The sequence below is a fragment of the Amblyraja radiata genome, chromosome 27, assembly GCF_010909765.2.
Source record: "Amblyraja radiata isolate CabotCenter1 chromosome 27, sAmbRad1.1.pri, whole genome shotgun sequence".
NCBI lineage: Eukaryota > Metazoa > Chordata > Chondrichthyes > Rajiformes > Rajidae > Amblyraja > Amblyraja radiata.
In genome coordinates this window covers 29,189,657-29,216,144 of record NC_045982.1, presented here as the reverse complement: position 1 = coordinate 29,216,144, position 26,488 = coordinate 29,189,657, and the positions used below count along the sequence as shown (strand labels likewise).

At 45.6% G+C, this 26,488-nt stretch overlaps 1 protein-coding gene and 1 long non-coding RNA gene across 2 annotated transcripts in view; one reads left to right on the top strand and one right to left on the bottom strand.

Moving 5' to 3' along the window:
- epha10 (EPH receptor A10) overlaps positions 1-26,488 on the bottom strand; it is a 497,371-nt gene that overhangs the window by 345,837 nt on the left and 125,046 nt on the right. The window lies entirely within an intron of this gene.
- Positions 3,328-18,896, top strand: LOC116988598. The gene is made up of 3 exons (XR_004415996.1): positions 3,328-3,343; positions 13,435-13,439; positions 18,794-18,896. It is a non-coding gene; the product is annotated as an uncharacterized LOC116988598 (long non-coding RNA).

Below are 26,488 nucleotides of genomic sequence, written 5' to 3'. Positions count from 1 at the left end.
GGTTGATTATTAGGCTTTGTCCCACCCCCACATCTCTGTCACCTTTCACCTATCCACTACAATCAATCTGAAGAAGGGCCCCAACTGTTATCAGGCAACTAAACCCATCTTATCAACAACTTAGTGAGCTGTTCTGAGCTACTATCTACCTTACTGGAGACCCTCGGACTATCTGTAATTGAACTTTACTGGACTTTATCGTGCACCAAACGTTATTCCCTTTACCATGTATCTGTACACTGTGGATGGCTCGAATGTAATCATGTATTGTTTTTCCACTGACTGGTTAGCACGCTGCAAAAGCTTTGGACTGTACCTCGGTACACGTGACAGTAAACTGAGCTAAAATCATAATGGCTTAAAGTACAAGTTAAATCAGCAAGACACCAATTAGGTGATTGAGAAGAAGCAACTGGAGTGGTGAATGTGTGGGTCACACAACCACAGGAGACATGGAGGCCGGTGGCAAGGATGCCTGTAAAGAAAAGCAAGGCATGCTGGTGATAGACACAAAAAGCTGGAGTAACTCAGCAGGACAGGCAGTCTCTGGAGCAGGTCTGAAGAAGGGTCTTGACCTGAAGCATCACCCATTCCTTCTCTCCAGAGATGCTGCCCGTCCCACTGAGTTACTCCAGCATTTTGTGTTTATCTTCGATTTAAACCAGCATCTGTGGTTCCTTCCTACACAAGTGAATGCTGGTGATGGGCAGACACAGACAAGAGATGGATGGAGAAGGTTGGGAGATCGATCAAGTGGCACACTGGCTTTAACCTGGACTGGCTGGAAGCCATTTGATGTAACTTCTTGTGATTTGCACCCTACTTTTGGTTTTGTGCACCTCAAATATTGTAAATCTGATTACAGCTATTCAGCAGAGCATAGAGTCAATGCTTGAGGAGTATATCTCTGGACTCATTGGTACCTGCTGCCATGAAAAGTAAGTAAGTAAGTTTATTGACCAAGTATTCACATACAAGGAATTTGCCTTGGTGCTCCGCCCACAAGTAACAACATGGCATACAGTGACAGTTACGAATGACTCAGAAAACACTAAACATTAATGATAAAACACCATTGATAGCCTAAAGATAAAGCACTTGAGAGTTTAACGGCCACACAGAGACAACTCCCTTTTGCAATTGCTGCTGCACCTTTTATAGATAGATAGATAGATAGATAGATAGATAGATAGATAGATAGATAGATAGATAGATAGATAGATAGATAGATAGATAGATAGATAGATAGATAGATAGATAGATAGATAGATAGATAGATAGATAGATATGCCTTTATTGTCATTCAGACCGAAGTCTGAACGAAATTGCAGCAGTCATACATATAATACAATAAAATGAGTGAGTCACACATTATCATGAGTATTGCAGTTACATTTCTATTTCACACCTAAAGTGCACTGCTCTTCTTTGACCTGTTTGTCAGAACCAGAGTTGTACATCGTAGAAACAGACCCTTTGGCCTGCTACACCAACACAGATCATCTTTTTATCTTTCATTCAATTGTTCCAAATCTCTCTATAACACCGTCATTTCCCTTTCCCCTGACTCTCAGTCTGAAGAAGGGTCTCGTCCCGAAACGTCACCTTCAGAGATGCCGCTGAGTCACTTCAGCTTTAGTGTCTATCTTTATATCATCAATCACCCATTTACACCAATCCAACACTAATCCCATTTTATTCTTCCCACATTCCTTTGAACTCCCCCACTTCCAATGACATCACTTACCTACATCACGGGAATTTCATTTTGGGATCACTGAAGAAAGGTCCCGACCCGAAACGTCGCCTATCCATTCCCTCCCAAGCTTATGCCTGACCCACTGAGTCTTACAGTGAATGCAGCGCCAGAGACCCGGGTTCCATCCCGACTCCAGGTGCTGTCTGTACAGAGTTTGTACGTTCTCCCCGTGACCTGCGTGGGGTTTCTCCAAGATCTTCGGTTTCCTCCCACACTCCAAAGACGTACAGGTATGTAGGTTAATTGACTTGGCAAATGTGAAATCTGTCGGGTATAGGATAGTGTTAATGTGCAGGAATCGCTGGTCAGCGCGGACCCGGTGGGCCGAAAGGGCCTGATTCTGCGCTGTATCTCTAAACTAAAGGATAACCATAATCTACAACTACTAATCCATATTCACAGATATAGGATTTAATTTCAGTCAGCAGTATCAGTAAAGCATAACTCATCGCCTATTATAATATTAGAGTTCCTCCAGCACATTGTGTTTTGCTCAAGTCTATAGATTTTATGCTCCATATGACCAGCATCACACCCATGTTGATCTAACACCACCAGTATCCTCCCTCTATCTGCTGCTGATCCCAGCTTCTCTTTAAATGCATCCACCCCACACCTTGCGATACTTTCCAGGATCCTGTCACATTCTGCGTGATGGAAGCACACAAAATCATTTGCCGCTCGTTTGAACACTGAGCAAGTGCGTGGCAGAAACAAGTTCGTCAAGGGATTGGACAATAAAATAGTCATAATGCACCTGCACATGCCAATGCCAAAACACTAAACTGTAATGAAACGCTGGAAAATTACTTGCACGCAGGCCCACAGATTGATCTCTGAAGGAATAAAACTCACACCTGAACTTCATGGATGAAGATATCTTATAACTGTGTATTTACCTATTACATTTGAATATTTGATGACTCATTAGCAGTACTTTGCAATTACAGCTCAATTAGAAAGTCTTTATTTCCATTTAAAAACACCCAGTGCAGGTTGAAATAATACTTTTAACCTTGCAAATCCTTCATCAAACATTATGCAAAGCCTTAAACACCTCGTTCCCCCATCACAGACTCCGCAAGTCTGCATTTTATTACCAGTCACCAATGAATTGAATTCATCAATTGAAAGATATAGCATGGAACAAGCCCCTTCAGCCCACAGAGTCCATGTTGTCCATTGATCACCCATAAGTTCATGTTCATAAGCTCTAGGAGCAGAATTAGGCCGTGCGGCCTATCAAGTCTACTCCATTTAATCATGCCCAATCTTGGGCTTGTACACTCTGGAATTTAGAAGGATGAGAGGGTATCTCATTGAAACATATAACATTGTTAAGGGCTTGGACACACTAGAGGCAGGAAACATGTTCCCGATGTTGGGGGAGTCCAGAGCCAGAGGCCACAGTTTAAGAATAAGGAGTAAGCCATTTAGAACGGAGACGAGGAAACACTTTTTCTCACAGAGAGTGATGAGTCTGTGGAATTCTCTGCCTTAGAGGCAGAGGTGGAGGTGGAGGTGGGGGCAGGTTCTCTGGATGCTTTCAAGAAAGAGCTAGACAGGGCTCTTAAAAATAGCGAAGTCAGGGGATATGGGGAGAAGGCAGGAACGGGGTACTGGTTGGGGATGATCAGCCATGATCACATTGAATGGCGGTGCTGGCTCGAAGGGCCAAATGGCCTACCCCTGCACCTATTGTCTATTGTCTATTGATCTATTTTTCCCATTCTCATGCCTTCACCCCATAACCCCTGACATCCTTACTAATCAAACTAGAACCATTCACACTAATTCTATGCGATCCCTCTTTCACTTCCACTCTCCACACACTTTAATGTACGGCGGCCAATTAACCTACAAACCTGCATGTCTTTGGGATGTGGGAGGAAAGCCGGAACACCCAGGGGAAACCCAGATGTTCACAGGTAGAACGTGAAATCTCCGCACAGACAGTACCTGAGGTCTGGATTGAACCCGGGTCTCTGGCGCTGTGAGGCAGCAGCTCTACCGGCTGCGCCACTGTGCCGATGTTGAGAGTTGCTTGGATGAGGAATTAAGGTGTAACTACCTCTGGTCAGCTTTCATTACTGCACTTGCCTGTAACTCTGCTGAAAAGGAACATGGGCTGCTTGTCTAATCAGTTAAAATCAACTTGCCACAGCCAGGATATAAAACATCCACAGGGACCTTGGTAATAAATTATAGGCTCACAGCATTAAATGAAAACATTATTTTTGTAAGCTGTGGCTGTTATGAGAATATTCAGTGATGTTCCAACAACATTGCATGCTTGCAAGATTAGACAGATGTGCAATGTTTCTGAAGGAACATCTGGTTATATCCATCCCTGATGGTGCGAATATATGTCGCTAATCAGAGGGGACAACAACAGCACAATGTTATGCTCAGTTGAGTTTGGACATACAGCATTTAAACAGGTCCTTCGGCCCACAGAGTTCACCCTGACCTTTAATCACCCATCCACACACTAGTTCTATGTTATACCACTTTCTCATCTACTCCTTACACACACACCTACGCCAATTAACCTACAAACCCGCACATCTTTGAGATGTGGGAGGAAACCGGATTTAGTTTAGTTTTGTTGGAAGGAACTGCAGATGCAGGTTTAAACCGAAGATAGACACAAAATGCTGGAGTAACTCAGCGGGACAGGTAGCATCTCTGGATAAAAGGAATGGATGACGTTTCAATTGGAGATCCTTCTTCAAACTGGTGAAGAACTGAAGAAGGGTCTCAGTCTGAAGAAGGGTCTTCACCCAAAACGTCACCAATTCCTTCTTTACAGATGCTGCCTGTCCCGCTGAGTTACTGCAACATTTTGTGTTTCGTTTAATTTTGTTCAGTTTAGAAATACAAGAAGAATCAGGCCCTTCGGCCCACCAAGTCCATGCTAAGCATAGATCAGCCATTCACACTAGTTCTATGTTATCCCATTCACACACTGGGGGCAATTTACAGGGGCCAATTAACCTACAAACCCACACATCTTTGGGATGTGGGAGGAAACCGGAGCACCCAGAGGAAACCCACTACTCACAGAGAGAACATGCAGACTCCACAAAGACAGCACCACACCACACAAGTCAAGTTTACTGTCATCTGCACAATTATTGATGATTGGACCTAAAGGGCCTGTTTCCATGCTGTATCTCAAAAACTAAACCGTGTCTGTGATGCTGCTGCAAGCAGGACTTTCATTGTAGCCATACCTCACCGGACTTGTGCACATGACAATAAACTCAACTTGACTTGACTCACGTGAAAAATTAATTACTCTGCATGACGCATCTAATAATAGTGGTGTAGGAAGGAACTGCATATACTGGTTTAAACTCTCAGAGTCCCCTGACTCTCAGTCTGAAGAAGGGTCTCCACCTGAGACGGCACCTATTCCTTTTCTCCAGGGATGCTGCCTGATCCGCTGAGTTACTCCAGCTTTTTGTGTCTAATAAAAGTGGTGGTTTGGGTGTGAACAGGCCGAACATCCAATAAGCTGGAAAAACTGCTCGTGCAGATCTCATAGGAGCTGGATAAATGGAGTTTTATAAATTGGGGTGATAGCTCTTGGTGTCAAAAAGTCAAGCGATGGAGACAGAAAGTGCTGCAGCTGCTAGAATCTTGAGCAAAAGACACAGGGCTGGAAGAGCTCAACAGGTCAGGCAGCATCTGTAGAGGGAATGGACAGGCTGCGTATTGAGTGCAGCCCGTGGAGTGTCTACCAGTAACATGAGGGTTAATGACGAGCAACATGATACTGAGTATCTGTCATAGTGACTCCCTGGATGACAGCAGGCACCGCTGGTACCAATGGTTCTAAATTATAAATAAGCAAATAGCAAGCCAGACCTGATTGGAAATGTCAGTCGTAGTAATCCCACCTAATCCTCAATCTATTGCCTACCGCTTGCTGGGATGCCTAGCTCCCTTTAAAAGGCAATTTCTCTTCGGCAACCCACTGAGCAACAAAGCAATTTCAAGAAGTTTTGAGAAAAAAAAAAGTTATTTCACAGAGATTTAATGTCACTAATTGAACAGATATAGCCGGCTGAATTTCTAGGAGCCTTTTACAAATAACTTTCTCTGATCACACACGCAGTGTCAAGTAAATAATAGTTTTATTTCCAAGCTCTATGCCTCTTTACTCTGGCAAGTAGCCTAGAGCTATAGAAGACTGGTCTCCTCACAATATCTTTCGCAACTGATACTTCACACCTGCTAATCTATTGCTTGTTTAGAATATAATCAACTCAGAATCAATACTGCAAAACATGTTTTAGAGGAATCTAGTCATACCATTAATCAGTAGGGTCATAGAGGCATTCAGCATGGAAACAGGCCGTTCAGCCCAACTTGCCCATGCTGACCAAGATGCTCCATCTACACTAGTCCCACCTGCCTGTATTTGGGCCAAATCTCTCTAAACCTTTCCTATCCACATATCTTTTATACATTGAGACAGACATAGTGCGTTAACTATTTATTCTAGCAGCTTGTTCCATATACCCATCACCCTCTGTGTAAAATAGTTACCCCTCAGGTTCCTATTAAATATTTCCCCACTCGTTTGAAACCTATGTCCCTTGGTTCTTGATTCCCCAACTGTTAGGTAAAAGACTCTGCATCTCATCTATCTATTCCCCTCATGATCTTATACGCCTGTATAAGATCACCCCTCATCCTTCTGCACTCCAAGGTGCAAAGTTCCAGCCTGGTCAACCTCTACCTGTAGTTGAGGCTCTCAAGTCCTGGCAGTATCCTCGTAAATCTTCTCTGCACTCTTTCCAGCTCAACCTTCTCATGGTTTAAATTCACGCCAGAGCATTTAATTAAAAGACCCATGAAACAGTTTCAATCCTTGCTTAATCACAGCTTGGTTTGGGAACAGCTCCATCCAAGACTGCAAGAAATTGCAGCGAATTGTGGATGCATGCCCAGACCGTCACACAAACCAACCTCCTTTCCATTGACCCAATTTACACCTCATGCTTCTTCGGCAAGGCCAGCAACAGAATTAAGGACGAGTAGCACCCTAGCGATGTCTTTGGAGTGTGGGGGAAACCAGATCGCCCGGCGAAAACCCACGCGGTCACAGGGAAAACATACATATTCCATACAGACAACAACCGTAGTCAGGATCGAACCTGGGTCACTGGCGCTGTAAGGCAGCAGATCTACCATTGCCCAAAGGGAACACTGTCAGAATAGATTGGATACAACAGGGGGAAAGGGGGAGCACCATAATCAGCTTTCAAAATGGCCACATTGCTTTGACTGAGAGTGACCCAGATATGGTATTTAGATGGATATGGGATAATATGGGCAAATGGCAATATTCCAGAATTCCAACATTCAGCATGGACAAGGTGAACTGAAGGGCCTGTTTTCATGCCATATGACTCCATGATATGGGGAGGAAGAATTGCCCATTTTTGGGATCCGTTTTTCACAATTTCTCACATTAGTTAAACTTAAGTCTTATAACATCCATTTCACATCTGCGCAGATGAATTCCAATATTTAACCCCTGAGATGGGCAATGGTCACCATTCCTTTTCCCTGCTCGATTCACCCAAATTACCCCCATCAAACTTTTTATTCAGTAACTCGGATGTTTCTGATTTTGACCATCTTTTCTGAACAAAAAAAATAACATGATGCACATAAACTATCCTGAGAAATATGAGGACACAAGGAACTGGAGTAACTCTGTAGCTCTGGCAGCATCCCTGGAGAGCATGGATAGGCGACGTTTCAGGTCAGCACTCTGCTTCAGACAGGCAACGTTTCGGGTCGGGACCCTTCTTCTGTGCTGAAACATCATCTATCCATGTTCTCCAGAGATGCTGCCTGACGTGCTGAGTTGCTCCAACACTTTGACTTTTTTCGATAGGATATTAGATTCGTCCACTCTTTAAGCTGAATGGTGTGGCTGAACTTAGAGGAAACCAGTTAAATACAAAGGAGGCAGAATAGGAAGGGTCATTTGGCGGAGTGGGATGAAATTAGGTTCCTGTGGAATATTAACCCAGGTTGAGACAGTCCATGTACAGTCACTGGTCTATACCAATTAACTGCTATCTCTCTAAAGGCATGCTTATACAATCCATAGCAGGCATAATACAGTCATATTTTACAATGAAAATCACCAATAATTGATTAACCAGCATGATTTCAAGAATTAATACAAATTAACCTACTGTATTCTCGTTCATGAGCAATCTAGTGAGTATTGAGTTGCAATGACCTGAAATGTATGTAGTTGGTGAAAACAAAGGCATGGAGGTGGAGCCAGGTACTGTCAGGGTGCAATTCAAGGGTGGCACAGCGGTAGAGTTGCTGCCTTACAGCGCCAGAGACCTAGGTTCAATCCTGAGCGTGGGTGTTGTCTGTAAGGAGTTTGTATGTTGTCCCTGTGATCGCGTGGGTTTTGTGCTGGTGCTCTGGTTTGCTCCCACAATCCAAAGACGTACAGGTTGACAGGTTTGTTTAAGAAGGAACTGCAGATGCTGGTTTAACCCAAAGACACAAAAATACCCGTCAGAAGAAGGGTCTCGACCCAAAACGTCACCCATTCCTTCTCTCCAGAGATGCTGCCTGACCCGCCGAGTTGCTCCAGCTTTTTGTGTCTATCTGCAGGTTTACAGGTTACAGGTTAATTGGTATCGGTAAAAAATCGCTAAATTGTCCATAGTGTTAAGGGCCTGTCCCACTTTCACAACCTAATTCACGACCTCTGCCGAGGTTGCCCTTGACTCATACTCGCAGCATGGTCGTCATGAAGTCGTAGGAGGTCATAGGTAGGTCGAAGCAGGCCATGATGCTAGTTGTAGGTACTCGTGGCATCAAGTAGGTCGGGGCGTTTTCCTAGCCTGATGAAAAATGTCCACGAGTAAAAAAGGTTGTGAATTAGGTCGTGAAAGTGGGACAGGCACTTTAGTGTACGGGTTGATCCTTGGTCGGCGCAGACTTGTTGGTCCAAAGGACCTGTTTCCAACCTGAGTCTGAACAAGGGTCTTGACTTGAAACGTCACCTATCCATGTCTCCCAGAGATGCAGCCTGAGTTACTCCAGCATTTTGTGTCTGCCACTGAGAGTATTAACTGTCTCAGTGATGTTGGCCTGCACCCAGGGCACTTTCTGCAGTTTGCCGTCTTCAGAGTAAGCATTGCTGACTTGAATTCCATCTCGTTGTTAGGGAACTTTCGACAGCATGCCACCATTGCCGGCTTGTTTCCAATGTAAACCTGAGTGATTGTACAATGTTGTGCAAAGTACAAATTGCCAGAGTTGTTCACGTAAGTGCGACTTTAGGCCAGTCACCTACAATACAATACAATACCAATACAATACCTTTTATTTGTCATTTGAACCTCACACGAGGTTCAAACGAAATTTGGTTTCTGCAGCCATACAAAAAAAGAACCAAGACACACATCAACACAATTCAATTCACATAAACATGCATCACAGTGAGTCTCCTCCTCACTGTGATGGAAGGCAAAACTTAAACATATCTCTCCCCTGCACTCCCCTCTCCCCCCCATGTCAGAGTCAAAGACAGAGTCAAAGCCCCCGGCGGGCGATGTTAAATGTCCTGCAACCATTAAAGCCACGCCGGGTGATGCAAGGCCACGCACCGGGTCTTGGTGTTGGAGCCCCGGCGGGCTCTTGGTGTTGGAGCCCCGGCGGGCGCTCACAAAGTCCCGCGGCCATTCCAAGCCGCGCGGGGCGGTGATGTAGGCCCCGCTCCAGGTAATCTTCAACCCCGCAACTCGGGCGGGAGAAGTCGCCGTTGCGGAAGCCCCAAAAAGCGGTCTCCCACCAGGGACCCGCGGGCTCCCGGTATTACTGTCCACAGACCTGCGGTAGGAGCTTCTGAATCTCCGGGTGTCGGGTCACAGTAGCGCTCCACCACAGCTCCACCCGCTCCGGACTCGGCCAGCTCCGTGATGGTGAGTAAATCCGCAGCTCCGCGACTGGAGCCCCAGGTCATTCCTGTTGGAGGCCGCTCCACGCTGCAACCCACGTTGCAGCCCCGCCTTACACCTATTGTGTAAGGTGGGGAGTGTCTGTACAACTAAGTCTCTCAAAGATCTTTCTATAAATCCAAGATGATGCCCATGCCAGGCGACTCTTTGTGCGCTAGTCACAGAAGTGGATCTGTAATCACGCATTACAATCACTCCACTCTTTTAAATCATTACTACAACAGGAGCATTTATTATTTTAACTATGATCGTCTTAAACTCTTCTCAGATCTGTCCATCCTCTGACTCCGGGGACCAGAAGAAGTCTTGAACTACTATCTGCCTCATGGGATACCCATGGATTAACGTTGATTGGAATTTACTGGTTTTACCTCGCACTAAATATTATTCATGTTATTCCCTTTATCATGTACACTGTGAATGGCTTGATTGTATTCATGTATTGTCTTTCCACTGACTAGCTGGTACACAACAAAAGCTTTTCACTGTACCTCAGTACACATGGACAATAAACTAAACTGTAACTCAGTGTCATTGAGAAATACAAAATGGTCAAAGGCCTTCCAGCCTACTGCACCTGCATTATCAACCCACACGCAAAATCTTAGCTGTGGTGGCCAAAATTTTGGTGTGCAGTTAGATCTCAAGTGTGCATTAGCACAAGCACACACGCGGAGAAACTGAGTGACAACAATCTTTATGAAACAATGTCTGTCATTTTTCAAGTTTTTAGAAATGAAACGTACAAAGCTAATGCATAAAAAGCTGTGCTTCAGAGGTCAATGGCTGGGTATGTCAATAGAAGTCACTACTGCAGTGGGCAAATTCATGCAGAGCCAAACCAGGATGGCACCATGGCACAGCGGTAGAGTAGCTGCCTTACAGAGCTTACAATGCCAGAGACCCGGGTTCGATCCCGACTATGGGTGCTGTCTGTATGGAGTTTATACATTCTCCCTGTGACCTGCGTGTGTTTTCTCCAAAATCTTCGGTTAATTGGCCTGGTATAAATGTAAATTATCCTTTGTGTGTGTAGGATAGTGTTAGTTTGTGCGGACTCGGTGCAAATTAAACATTGAATTTTAACTGCACGATAGAACACGATCATAACTAATTTGATGGCAAGGGAAAGATGACATTAGAAGAAGCCTTTCCTGATAAAATGTATAATGGACTCTCTGCATGAGCAGAGTGGACGGGCATTAGACTGGGAGATGCTGTTGGTGCATTGCCATTGTAACCAGGCATCTGTACAGTGGCCTCATCGACCTTGTCTACGTGGTAATTATCACTATCACATAGCATTTGGAACAGGACTTATTAGTATAATGGACTCTCTCTCAGGTGAGCAGCTATAAATCTCATTTCCAAATTTAACAAGTTACAGAGGGCACTAATCCATTAGTCACGCCAGTAAATGAATGGATAGAAATGCCAAAAGCTTGAAAAATGCAGTGCAGAGGGGTGTGCATTTTCTAACCTGATGAGGGGACATTAACTCATCGTGCGGCACCAAGCATTTATCCCCCCATCGTATCGGGTGTAAACAGTGTCACAGATGGTATCCTAGCTCTCTGAGTTCAGGTCATTAGTTAACGAAGCATTGGACATTGCCATTGCCGTCTGTCCCTCTCACCTGCTTCAGCAAGGATGGTTCATGAGCAAACCTGGAAGCCCAGGTTGAACAAGACAGATTAAACAGAGGCAGAACAGTGAAGTGTTCTGATAATGGGCACCATTAGCCCTTGTTTTGATTTTTTCCTATTTGCTCCTTGAGTACGGAGGTCGCTGGGAATTTATTGTCCATCAACAATTCCCTGGTACACAAAAAAGCTGGAGAAACTCAGCGGGTGCAGCAGCATCTATGCAGCAAAGGAAATAGGCAACTTTCGGGCCGAAACCCTTCTTCAGACGTTTCGGCCCGAAACGTTGCCTATTTCCTTCGCTCCATAGATGCTGCTGCACCCGCTGAGTTTCTCCAGCTTTTTTGTGTACCTTCGATTTTCCAGCATCTGCAGTTCCTTCTTAACCATTCCCTGGTACGTGCAAGACAAAAACGGGATTGATTAAACCACACTGCCAGGCGGTGATATGTGGGGGTGGGGAGGGGGTGGGGGTGAACAGTGGCACAGCTGGTAGAGAAGCTGCCTCACAGTTTCCCGTGATCAAGGTTCAATCCTGACCTTGGATACAGTCTGCGTGGAGTTTGCATGTTCTTCCTGTGACTGCGTGGGAGTCCTCTGGCTGCTTTGTAAATTCTCCCATGTATAGGTGAGTGGTAGAATTTTAGATTTTACTTCGGAGACACGTGAGTGACTACGTGAAGACCCCGCCAGTACGCATGCGTGTCATATCGTCTATCGCATTGCGTTACGACTGGCAGGGTCGACGTGATTCTCCTGCCAGCAACAGACCTGAGGTAAGTTTATTTTAAACTTTTCAGGCTTAAATCTTCTTGCAAGAACCTCTACTTAGAGGTCCTGCGAAAAGTCCGGGGCGAAGTCGGGACGGAGGGGAAACCCCAGTCAGGAACTTCAGGGAACCTCGGTCACGGGGAATCCCGCCCACGGACCTAGGCGCTCGGAAGACCGCGGAATGCGGGTAGCGAGCGACGGTGAATTCACCTTTGAGCGGCTGGCGGTAGAACCAGCGGCTTCATATTGGTGGAGAACCCGCTCGGGAGACCGTGGAATACGGGGAGCGGACGGCGGTGGATTTGCCTTCAAGCCGCTGGCAGTGGAGCCAGCGGCTTCATATTGGAGAACCCGTTCCGTAGACTGCGGGATGCGAGGAGTGGATGGCGGTAAGTCGCCTACTGAGCCGCTGGCAGTAAAACCAGCAACTTCATATACACCCCCCCCCCCCCCCCCCGAAGCAGGATACACCCCCCCCGACTTTGTAAATCGCGGCTATCCCTTATATAGGGACCGCGGGGATATCCCGGCTGCAGTTACTGCGGGGATACCCAGATCGGTGGGGAGGAAGGGAGGGGGGAGGGGGAGCCCCGACTGGAGAACATCACGAAGAAGCCCTGCTATAAGGGACCGCGGAGAAAAAGCTCGGGGGAGAAATAACCCGCAATGGAAGCCTTTCTACAAGGACCACAGAGGGAACCCCAGCTGTAACAAACTACGACCACGAGACCAGACTCGGGAGGAGCGTTGCCCCGCAGCAGAAGGTTTTAAAAAGGATATGCAGGTAAATGTGACTATATGGAGTCTAGTCACCAAAACACACACAGGTCACGGGGAGAACGTACAAACTCTGTACAGGCAGCACCCGTAGTCAGGATGGAACTTGAGTCTCTGGAGCTGTAAGGCAGCAACTATACTCCTGCGCCACCGTGCTGAGAATCCTGCCTCTGAAATAACGAAGGGTGGGAAGAAAAACTGTCAACTCAAGAAATAAACTGGGACTACCTTCCAATGTTGGACCGAAGGAACTGAAAGGCCATGACCCAAATGATCAGCCAGTTCACTCCTCACTCATGCTTCTTGATCAGCTGAGTACATCCACCAGTCTGCCCCTGTTCCCTAACTTCCAACATTCATGCATCCTTACAGTGACCACCTCACACACATCTACCAGAAAACTTAGCAGAAAACAAACCACTGGAGGAACTCAATGGGTCAGGCAGCATCTGTGGAAGGACCTGGACAGACGAGGTTTCGGGTCAGGACTCTTCTTCAGACAGATGGAGAAGATTGATGCAATCAGTCTGAGGAAGGATCTCAACCCGAATCATCATCGGTCCGTTTACCTCCACAGATGCTGCCCGACCCATTGTTCCTCCAGCAGTTTTTTCTTTACTCAAGATTCCAACATCTGCAGTTCCTGTCTACCAGAAAACAAAGATTAGTCCTGCACTGATTTCAGTTCAAGGGGAATGTACCTGAACACTTGCCTCGATGCTGCATCTGATCAGACAATCACAATAGATTGAAGATACAATATCATTCCACAGCATAACACTCCACTTTCCCAGCACTTACATCCCAACCTGATTCACATGTTTCATTAAAGTGTTTACACTTGAAAAATTTGGGAAAAAGGGTTGTACCAAACATAACTCTCAGATCTTTAACAACAAAATGAAACACTAATGGGACTTTTTCACGGGGCCTGTACTCGTTGGTGTTTAGAAGGTTGAGGGGCGACCTCATTGAAACTTACAGAATAATGAAAGGCATAGATAGAATGGATGTGGAAAGGATGTTTCCACTGGTGGGAAAGACCAGGACCAGAGGTCATAGCCTCATAATTAAAAGGGGGTATTTTAGAAAAGGAGGTGAGGAGGAACTTCTTTAGTTAGAGGGCAGTTAATCTGTTGAACTCGTTACCACAGAGGGCTGTGGAGGCCAAGTCAGTGGATATTTTTTGGGCAGAGATAGATAGATCCTTGAGTAGAACTGGTGTTAAGGGTTATGGGTAGAAGGCAAGAAAATGGGATTAGATCAGCCATGATTGAATGGCGGAGTGGGCCGAATGGCCTAATTCTACTCCTATAACGTGAACTATAGTTCATGTTCATAATTTCATATCATTGGAGCAGAATTAGGCCATCGGCTCATAGAATCTACTCTGCTATTCAATCATGGTTGATCTATCTTACCCTCTCAACCCCATTCTCCTGCCTTCTACCTTACTTACTCCCTCTACCATGCTTTACTAATCAAGAATCTGTCAATCTCTAATTGTTCAATAGTTCAATAGTACTTGATTATCACATGTATCTAGATACAGTCAATGGCTACGTGAGATACAGTAAAAGACTAATGAGATTAGTTATCTTGGTATCCTCTCTCTCCGTCCCTCAGCAACCTAGTCATTGTACGAGTTTCACTGTCATCCTGATCAGTTTCATTGTCTATATAACTCGTTATCACCTTGCCCTCAGCCAAGCATGGAACGTTTCCTAGACGATCGTTACATCTTTGCATATCTTTCATTCATTTGTTCTGGATCTCTCTGTATCACCGTCTATATCTCTCGTTTCCATTTCCACTGCCTCACAGTCTGAAGACGGGTCTTGACCCGAAACGTCACCCTTTTCACCAGAGATGCTACCAGACCCGCTGAGGTACTCCAGCTTTTTGTTTAACTTGGCATCATGCACAGCACAGCAACTGTGGACCGAAGGGCCTGTTCCATTGCTGTACTATTATACGTTGTCTGATCATTGATTAAGACAAGCAAATGTTTGAAATAATTGGAGCAAAGATGAATATTAAGGTGGTACCATTGTGTATTTATTCACAGTGTTAATACAGGTGCACAACCTTTTATCCAGAGTTCCGGAAACCGAAAAGCTCTGAAAACCGGACATTTTTTCCAGGATGTCGTCTGCACACCAAAGCTCGCGTTTGGCGCCAAACTTGACCCGAAACGACCCACGGTCAACCCAGGTCTGTACTACTGTAGCGGCTGCCTCCTCCCTGGAGACCGGGGAGACACTTAAACATCTGTAAATCATTGCTTAAATGTTAGTCAGTTAGTTTGGAGGGCTTTTGTGTGGGGGGGGGGTGAAGGGGGAAACTTTAATTCTTTGTCCCCTACCTGGTCGGAGAGGCGGGGAGCGGGCAATGCCTTACCGGGTCGCCGTGCAGTAAGCTCCGGAGCGCTGTGGCCGCCGACTCCCAACATCGCGGAGCTGGGGCTGCTGGCGTCCGGCCGCGGGCGGCGCCGGTTGTAGCTCCGACCCCGGCAACTCTACCCCTGGCTGCGCGGCGTTCCAAATCCAGCGCGGCCCGCGACCGGACGCCTGCAGCCCCAGCTCCGCGATGTTGGGAGTCGGCGGCCACAGCGCTCCGGAGCTTACCGCACGGCGACCCGGTAAGGCATTGCTCCCGCCTCTCCGGCCAGGTAGGGGACTAAGAATTAAAGTTTCCCCCTTCACCCCCCTCACCACATAAAATCCCTCCAAACTAACTGACTAACATTTAAGCAATGATTTACAATGATTCCCCGGTCTCCGGGGAGGAGGCGGCCGCTCCAGACTTTTCAAGCCGCCCGCGCTACCTACCTAATCTACGCTAAAAAGCTTCCATTCCGAAATACGAAAAATTCCGAAATACGAGAAGTGTCTGGTCCCAAGGCTTTCGGATAAAAGGTTGTGCACCTGTACTTGCATAGTAGTGTATCTAACATGATAGTCAAAACAATCCATGAATTGAACATTTTGCTTCATTCTCAGACTCCATTACACTCACGTCACGTATTTATTGTGAAATAACAAATTAGATCGACCGGAATGTCCCATAGATAGACACAAAATGCTGGAGCAACTCAGCGGGACAGGCAGCATCTCTGGATGGAAGGAATGGGTAACGTTTCGGATCGAGACTCTTCTACAGACTGAAAAGTCACACATTCCTTTTCTCCGGAGATCTTGCTGAGATACTGCAGCTTTTTGTGTCTATCTTCAGCCTAATCCAGCATCTGCGGTTTCTTCCCGCACATCTTGAATGTCCCGTTTCCTTTCCTTTGCCAATAATATTCGGTTGATAAAGAGGCAAATGTCGCTGATGGAGAAGGGAATTGGGATAAAATTAGATGCAGAAGAAAGTGTAGTGTGAGCATGAAGGGAGAGAGAGCACAAAAGGGAGAGATGAAATAAGCAAAACGTCTTTAAAAACCTCTTGGAAAAGAAATGATTGCCCTCAGGTCTGACATTCCAGGGCCAGATCTATTACTTACCTGGGTCAGGCCGGTAGAGTTTCATGTCAAGACCATAATTCAGGTCTTTAATAGACTTCTTACAACGTGGAAAAGCAGCAATAAATATCTGTGGTGCGATTCGCCCAAAATTGCAAAGCAAATCCAGAGATTTTGTGAAGGTTGCAGAGAGACTGGTGTTCAGCTGCTGTTTTCACAAGGCTGACACTGGTGCAATGTAAAGCAAAGAGCAACACGGTGATTCATCACCCACAGTGGACCTTAGCTATGTCTCAAGTTTAGTTTAGTTTAGTTACGAAATACAGTGTGGAAACAGGCCCTTTGGCCCATCAGGTCCACGCCAACCAGCGATCCCCGTACTTTAACACTATCCTACACACACTAGGGACTATTTTTTAACACGCATGCAAGCCAATTAACCTACATACCTGTACGAGTTTGGAGTGTGGGAGGAAACCGAAGATCTCTGAGAAAACCCACGCGGTCACGGGGAGAACGTACAAACTCCATGGAGGCAGCACCCGTAGTCGGGTTCGAACCGGGGTCTCTGGCTGTGCAAGCTCTGTAAGGCAGCAACTCTACCGCCAAGCCACCCCACTCTGGGCTCTCTAGGCATCAATAACAGCAGATGCCAGGAACTCAACCTCTTAAAGCAATTATGTCATAGTATTCCAGGGTCCCCTTTAACCCTCCGGAAATGTCTAGATAACAAGAGGAAACTGGAATAAAATTTACAGCTCTAAAATACCACAGAGCCCACGTGAACCAATCTCTTAGACTATAAACACAAAGCACTGGAGATACTCAGCATGTTTAAGAAAGAACTGCAGATGCTGGAAAAATTGAAGGTAGACAAACATGCTGGCGAAACTCAGGGGGTGAGGCAGCATCTATGGAGCGAAGGAATAGGTGACGTTTCGGGTCAAGACCCTTCTTCAGACTCAACAGGTCAGGCAGAAGCCGTGGGGAGAGAAGCATTGCAGGTCGATGAGCTTTCATCGGAATTAGAAACAAAAGAGGCACACTGTCCATATTAGCCCTCTGGAAACCAGCCCCTTCGGCCCATACCCATTCTAGCGCTCCAGAAAGCCCCCCCACTCCCCCACTGACCACCAATATTGGAATTGGTGGAGAGGTGGAATATTGCGTTGGGGGACCAGCCCTCCCGTGTGAACATGGGACCCAACGGGTTCCACTTAGTCTAGTGTGTTATAATATTCTCTTTTGTTTCTCTTCTACATTTTTCTTGCAATTTGGTCGAATGATTCAGTTACATTTAAATTATACAACTATTTCTAAATGTTCACACCATTTTCTGATGTAGGTCACAATTATGTTTGCCTTTTCTGCGTCAACAAGTAAGCATAGTATTATTCATCATCGTTGAAAACATTAGCGACGCAGTGCTACTGGTTTCCAACGGGATCGGTGACGGACGCACCACACATCTCTGTCCTCCAGTTCCTGCGGACATCCGCCGCTGGAAGTATATTATTTGGATGTGTGTGCTTTATCATCATTCCTTACGATGCTATGTACGACAGTGATCACAACTTCTACTGAAGTGTGGATGGCCGTTGGCTCGCTAGGAGCTCATCCGCCCTTTGACAGGTCTTGTTTTTGGTCCTGCTGGGGGTCCACAGCCCCCTCCTCACCTGGCAAACCAGGTGGGGGAGACGGTTCAGTCGCCGACTATCTGACCATGGAGCAGGTAGCACGGGATTACATGGTACCTGTGGTGGAGGTACCCTACCTGAAATGTGCGCTTTGACCCCCTCTGCCTATTACCTACGCCCATGTACCTGAACTTGTCTGCAGTCTGCTAGTCTTTTCGCATTTTAGTCTGAAGGAGGGTCCCGAGCCAAAATGTTACCCATCCCATGTCCCCAGAGATCCTGCGTGAACCGCTGAGATACTCCAAAACGTTGTGCCTTTGATACCTTTGTGATTCAATTGTTTATATAAATATTTCTTATATGTTTTGAGAGTTCGGTCGCTCCCACTTGCTCAAGGAGTGCATTCCACAATCCAAACCACAGCAACTCTCAGGGTGAAATAATTCAACCACTTACTCCATACCTTAAACCTGCACCTGTGTAGGAAGGAACTGCAGATGCTGGTATACCGGAGATGGGCACAACATGTTGGAGTAACTCAGCGGGTCAGGCAGCATCTTGGGAGAAAATAAGTAGCTGACATTTCTGATCGAGATCCATCCTCCGACTGAGAGTCAGGGAGAGGGAAACTAGAGCTGTGCAAAGGCGCAGGACAGATCAGAGCCGGCACTGATCCATTGTTGGCAGTGGAGGAGGTGATAACGAGGGGGTACGAACAGTGACACTAGCAGGGCGACTAGGGTGCGGGGACGGACAAGGAGAGAGGGAAGTGCAAGGGTTACTTGACATTAGAGAAATCAATATTCATACCACAGGGGTGTAAGCTGCTCATGAAATATGAGGTGCTGATCCTTCAATTTGCATGTGGCCTCACTCTGACAGTGGAGGAGGCCCAGGACAGAAAGGTCAGTGTGGGAATGGGAGGGGAGTTAAAGTGTTTGGCGACCATAGAAACATAGAAAGTAGGTGCAGGAGGAGGCCATTTGGCCCTTCGAGCCAGCACCGACATTCAATATGATCATGGCTGATCATCTAGAATCAGTACTCCGTTCTTGCTTTCTCCCCATATCCCTTGATTTCATTAGCCCGAAGAGCTATATCTAACTTTCTCTTGAATACATCCAGTGAATTGACCTCCACTGCCTTCTGTGGCAGCGAATTCCACAGATTCACAACTCTCTGGCTGAAAAGGTTTTTCCTCATCTCAGTCCTAAATGGCCTACCCCTTATTCTTAAACTGTGACCCCTGGTTCTGGACTCCCCCAACCACAGGTAAACCGGCTAAACCTCCACCTTCTGGTCACAGATACATCTGCTCTGGGGAAATGTTTGCTACTGCCCACTCTATCTATGGCCATCATAGTTTGCCTCTTCTGCCCCAAGGAAAACAAACCCGGCCTATCCAGTCTCCTGGCAAAACCCCTCCAACACCAGGCAACATCCTGGTGAATTCCCGGCGTACCGTCTCCACTGTGATATTAATGCCACAAAGCCCTCAGGAAAATATAAATTGAAGCCCGTGAAAGACTTGTCTGTTTCTCACCAATGCAGGATTTATATTTGGGTTATTAATGCAATGGATGTAGTGCACAAACTATTAAGGTAAAACAGATTTACAATAAATGGGACACATGAGACTACCGATGCTGGAGTCGTGAGCCATAAAAACAAAGTGCTGGAGCACTCCGCAGATCAGAGACACTTCTTCAGTCCCAACCCAAAATATTGTCCATCCATTTCCCTCCACTGATGCTGCCTGACCTGCTGAGTTTCTCCAGCACTTTGTTTTTTTGCTTGACAACAAATGGGTCTTTACTGTACGGCTACCGTTAAAGTATTAAAGTGAGTGTTTACCACAGTATTCACAGCTAGAAACCAGCTGTGCTCACACTGTTGACAGCTTGCAACGGAGCAAAGTTATGTTGAACTGTACAATGTATTGTAAATGGTTATGGATTTCTTGCAGTTGGACAGCATGGAAACAGGCCCTTCGGCCCACTGAGTCCACACCTATCATTGATTACCCATTCACACTCATTCTAGGTCATCCCGCTTTTGCATCTACCCCCAAACTCTAGAGGCAATCTACAGATGCCAATTGACGCACAAACCCTCATGTCTTTGGGATGTGAAAGGAACCCGGTGCACCCAGAGGAAACCCATGTGTTCATAGAAAGAATGTACAAACTCCACATGGACAGACAAGGGATAGGGTGGCATGGTGGCCCAGCGGCTGGGTTGCAGCCTCACTGACTATGGGTGCTTGTCTGTTCGGAGTTTGTACGCTCTCCCTGTGATCAGCATGGGCATTCTCCGAGATCGTCGGTTTCCTCCCACACTCCAAAGATGCACAGTTTTGTAGGTTAATTGACATAATATAAATGTAAAATTGTCCCTAGTGTGTGTAGGATAGTGTTAATGTGCGGGGGTTGCTGGTCGGTGTGGACTTGGTGGGCCGAAGGGCCTGTTTCCACACGGTGTCTCTAAACTAAACCAAACAACACAACACGTGTAGGAAAGAACTGCAGATGCTGGTTTAAATCGAAGGTAGACACAAAATGCTGGAGTAACTCAGCGGGACAGGCAGCATCTCTGGAGAGAAGGGTCTGAAGAGGGATCTCAACCCGAAAAATCTCCCATTTCTTCCCTCCAGTCACCGATTCCTTCTCTCCAGTGTTCCCGCTGAGTTACTCCACCATTTTGTTTCTACCTTCACTGAGCCACTGTTTTGCTTACGTCAACAGAAAGAAAGATATTGATATATTTGAGAATCATAAATACAATCTTGCATGTGATGCAGATGGATTTTTCAATTAGTGCCATTGTCAAAAATCCCAGAAAAATCTAGTTGTTTAGTTTAGTTTGGTTTATTATTGTCACGTGTACCGAGATACAGTGAAAAGCCTTTTGTTGCGTGCTTCCCAGTTAGTGAAAATACAATGCATGAGTAGGGGTGGAACAGTGGCACATCAGTAGAATTGCGGCCATTCAGTGCCAGAGACCAGGGTTCGATCCTGACTACGGGTGCTGTCTGTACCGAGTTTGTACATTCTCCCTGTGACCACATGGGTTTTCTCCAGGTACTCTAGTTTCCACCCACACGTTCAGTTTTGTAGGCTAATCGACTTTGGTAAAATTGTTATTTGGCCCTAGTGTCAAGAGGACGATTCTGGTCGGCGCAGATTCGGTGGGCTGAAGGGCCTGTTTCCGTGCTGTATCTCTAATGTCTAAAGACTAAAGATTACAATTAAGCCATTCACAATGCACAGATACTGGTTGAAGGCTACAATGTTTAGTGCAAGGTAAAGGTCAGGACAGTCCAATTTAAGACAGAGTCCGATTGAAGAGAGTAAAATGGCTTTCTCCATACGCATTTATTTAGCCTCCACTCAGACGCTCAGCAGAAATGATGTTATTCCTATTTCAACCCTCAAGATTTATTTGCACTTTGTGATCAGGTTGAGCTGCTCCACTGTTTCCTGCTGTACATGGTGAATTACATCTCACAAATATACTGTAGGTGGCAAGTGCTTTAACAATCTACTGCTCATACCTAAACTCAGGATAGGAAATACGCTCAGAAGACAGACTCCCACACATGTTCTTTATTTCAAGAAGAAACAAAGTCAAAGACAACCTCATGCTTCATTTTACCTCTCCTGGTGTTTCACCGTCAGAAGTGTTTTATATTCTGAAGCAGATTTGTTCAACTCAAAGCAAATCAGCTCTTCAAAATAGAGAACTGCCAGCATGACTTAGCTTGGATGTTGCCAGATACATCTCTGGCTCACTAGGAGACAATAACTACTCTGCAAACCAATGTAGAGCCTCTTTCACTATTACAGGGAAAGGGATCAAGAGCTAATCAAGGCATAAAATGACAAAAATCCAAAGCCGTGAAAGTTAGCCGTCCTTCCAAATCTCCAATCTCAACTGAAACACCATCCACATCAGAGAGCGGATGGCAGCATGGTGACACAGCGATAGAGTCGCTGTCCTACAGCACCAGAGACCTGACTTCACTCCTGATTACAGGTGCTGTCTGTACGGCGTTTGCACGTTCTCCCTGTGACTGCGTGGCTTTTCTCCCAGTGCTCTGATTTCCTCCCACACTCGAAAGATGTACCAGCTTCTAGGTTCATTGGCTTCAGTAAACATTGTTAAAAATTGTCCCTAATGTGTAGTATGAGGTTGTGTAACGGGGATCGCTGGTCAGCACAGACTTGGTGGGCCGAATGGCCTGTTTCTATCCTGTATTTTTGAACTAAATTAAGCTCTCCTACACAAACCCATATTATGTTGTTAACTAAAGCGACTGTGCTATATCTCTAGATATTGTTTGCCTTCCAAGGGAATAGGAATAAAATGTGTTGGACATCTTTCTGTTAAAACAGCACTGTTTCATAAAATTGCTTTGCTTTCTCAAGCAACTGGTTTCACTAGTGGTAGAGTCTAGGACTAGAGGTCATAGCCTCAGAATTACAGGACCTTCTTTTAGGAAAGGGATGAGGAGGAATTTCTTTAGTCGGAAAGTGGTGAATCTGTAGAATTCTTTGCCACAGAAGGCTGTGGAGGCGAAATCAGTGGTTAATTTTAAGGCAGAGATAGACAGATTCTTGAATAGTGCCCATGTCAGAGGTTATGGGGAGAAGGTGGAAGAATGGAGTTAGGAGGGAGAGATAGGTCCGCCATGATTGAATGGCAGTGTAGACATGATGGGCCGAATGGCCTAATTCTACACCAATCACTTATGATCTTATGACCTGTTCTCCGTGTGCCATTGTCAACCTCAACAAATAGAAACAACCAAAAGGCCTGTTCATGTACAGGTCGTGCATCCTTCTCCAGATCCTCGTAGCAAATCCAAAGCTAATGACATGACTGCTAATACTTTTAAACAACAATGTAAAACGTTCCTTTTTCAAGATGTATTTAAAAAGCGCTGCCTATTTTTAATGGGGCATTTTGCCCCTTTGACCTATTTGCCCCTTGTCCTTGGCAGCTGTCTGTGTGGAGTTTGGACATTCTCCCTGTGACCGTGTGGGTTTCCTCCGTGTGCTCCCGTTTCCTCCCACATCCCATGGATGTGCCAGCTTGTAGGTTCAGTGGCCTCTGTAAAATTGTCCCTAGTGTGTGGGGAGTGGATGCGAAAGGGGGATATCCTAGAACTGGTGTGAATGGATGATCGATGGTCGGCATGGACTCGGTGGGCTGAAGGGCCTGTTTCCATGCTGTATCTTTCAATTCAATCAGTCAATCCAATAGCGTTCACTACTCAAGTCCTTTCATAGACACAAAATGCTGGAGTAACTCAACGGGATAGGCAGCTTCTCTGGAGAATCCCAGTCCATCATCGACTCTGACCTCCCTACCATCGAGGGGATCTATCGCAGTCGCTGCCTCAAAAAGGCTGGCAGCTTCATCAAGGACCCACACCATCCTGGCCACACACTCATCTCCCTGCTACCTTCAGGTAGAAGGTACATCAGCCCGAGGACTGCAACGTCCAGGTTCAGGAATAGCCACTTCCCCACAGCCATTAGGCTATTAACTGAAACAAAACTGTGAACATTAATGACCCATTATCTGTTTATTTGCACTTTATCTGCTTATTTATTCATGTGTGTATATATTTATATAATGGTATATGGACACACTGATCTGTTCTGTATTCATGCCTACTATATTCTGTTGTGCTGAAGCAAAGCAAGAATTTCATTGTCCTATCTGGGACATGACAATAAACTCTCTTGAATCTTGAATCTTGAATCTTGAATTGGAAGACCCTTCTTAAACTGAAACATCACCCATTCCTTCTCTCCAGGGATGCTGCCTGTCCTGCTGAGCTACTCCAGCATTTCGTGTCTATCTTTGATTTAAACCAGCATCTGCAGTTCCTTCTTACACATCAAGAACTTTCATTGTTGAAAAGATAGCAATTTCCCGGCTAATGTCACAACTGCAGATGCTTATAAATAATGATGGAAAACATTTCTTTGTCAACATGGATTTTTTATAAAAGCACAGCCTATATTCCACTTCTGCCCCTTTCACCTTTACAATCTGTCGTTGCTAGGTAATTTGAAAACCGAAATTCTGCAGCACCATGGAGATGACATTAAACCTATAGAACTATAACATGCACCACAGAGGGGCTTAGTCTAATTCAATTTTTATTGACAGTCACATTATTGCCAATTGCAGGCTGGTCCCTCGACAAGGGGGATATTTGACTGGTGAACTTGTGAACCAGGGAACAATGACACTCAGCGCAACAAAGGAATGTAGCCGTGCCAAGTGGCTCTGAGTGCAAAGTAATCTGTGGGACCTGCTCTTCCATTAGCTTGCAATTTACAATAAATGTCTTCAAGCAACGAATTAGTCTGCCGGCATGGGTATTTATCTTAGCAGGGCTGAATAAAGAACTAGCTTTCAGTTTTGTGTAGGAAGGAATTGCAGATACTGGTTTACACTGAAGATAATGCAGGAGTAAGCACCCCAGACCTGCATTCGATATGGACCTTGGGTGTTGTCTGTGTGTGAAGTGTGTGAAGTCCCCGGAACTGTTTGGGTTTCCACCGAGTGCTCTGGTTTCCTCCCAACATCCCAAACACTCGCTGGTTTACAGATTAATTAGCCTCTGTAAATTGCCCAGAGTGTGTAGGGAGTGGATGAGAAAGTGGAATAACAGAGGATGAGTGTGATTGATGGTCGGCATGGACTCAGAGGGCTGAAGGGCCTGTTTCCATGCTGTGTTTTTTTTAGTTTTGTTTGTACGAGCAGCACCTGTAGTCAGGGTGGAACCCGGGTCTCGGCGCTGTAAGGCAGCAACTCTACTGTTGTGCCACCATGCCGCCCTGTCTTTAAATTAATTGAATTGCTTGGATTACAGCACTGTGTGAAAGCTGGATAGACCAGAGAACTATATATTTTTGTAAATAGTAACCAGGACTACGTGCTTACTTAGTACAGGCAGCCTAAAATGATATCCTGAAAGACATGACTGATAAAAATATACATCTATTGTAATTCATTAACAATAAGAAAGTCACATTTTTAAGAACATAATTAATCCAAGTGAGTTGAGAAAATCCAGAACTAATCTTTTGGTAATTCCCCCGGAAACCTGAACACTAAGAATCTTAAACATTTTCTTTTTCCAGCACTTGATGTAAAATAGTTGCGAAAACAAGGATATCAAATTCTTTATCGGGCTGGAAGAAACATTTTAAAACTCCCTCTTGTGGAATTCTGACCAAGACTCTCACATCCAAAACCTAGCACCAACAACCAGTTGGATGATGGACACAAAATGTTGGAATAACTCAGCGGGTCAGGCATCATCCCTGGAGAAAAGGAATGGGTGATGTTTCAGGTAGAAACCCTTCTTCAACCTTCAATCTTCAGTCTCAAGAAGGGTTCTGCATGAAAGATCAACTTTTCTTTTGCTCCAGAGTTCTTTTGATCGATCATCCATCCATGTGTCTCTCTTCGGGTGTAATCCTGCATCTGCAATTCCTTCCCACACATTTAACTGGATGGGTTGCCTTTGGTATTAGTGTTGCTCTCAACATAGAACATAGAACAGTGCAGCACAGAAATAGGCCCTTGAGCCCATTATGTCCGAACTGAACACAATGCCAATATACTAATCTCCTCTGCCTGATCCATATCCCTCCATTCTCTGCATATCCATGCATCTATCTAAAAGCCTCTTAAACTCCACTATCGTATCTGCCTCCACCACCACCCCTGGCATTGTGTTCCATGCTCCCACCACCCTTTGTGTAAAAAGGCTTGACCAGCACATTTCCTTTAAACTTTGCCCCTCTTACCTTAACGTTATGCCCACTAGTCCTCCATCACAGTTTAACAGACGATGGGGGAAAAGGAAGGCAACAAATTTATCTTTGTGGAAAACTAATGAAAGATGCTGGAATCTGAAATAAGATCAGAAATCAAGTAAGGACGCAGCCTGTCAAGCAGCATCGGTGGAAGGAGAAACCAGCTTGCGTTTCAGGGCAGGGAGCTTTCCTTGGAACTGGGGGGAGGAATGAGGTTTAAGACAAGAACAGATAAGGAGATAGTTGAGACAGATCAGTGGATAAGGAGCATGAAGACTGGCAGTGAGTGAGCGAGGTGTTCTAAACAGACATGGTGGGGTGGAACGTAAGCTGGGTCAACTCAAGTTGTAAACATTCAATATGCAACACAAATTGCTAGAGTAACTCAGCCGGTCAGGCAGCATCTCCGGAGAACACGGATAGGTAGTATTTTGGGTCAGGATCCTTCTTCAGACTGATTGTAGTCGTGGGTTGTTGTTGTTCCTGTAAATTCAATGTTCATTCTAGAGTGTTGTAAAGAGTCCAGACATAAGATCAGATGTTCGAGCTATAAAGTAATATAGCATGGAAACAGGCGCT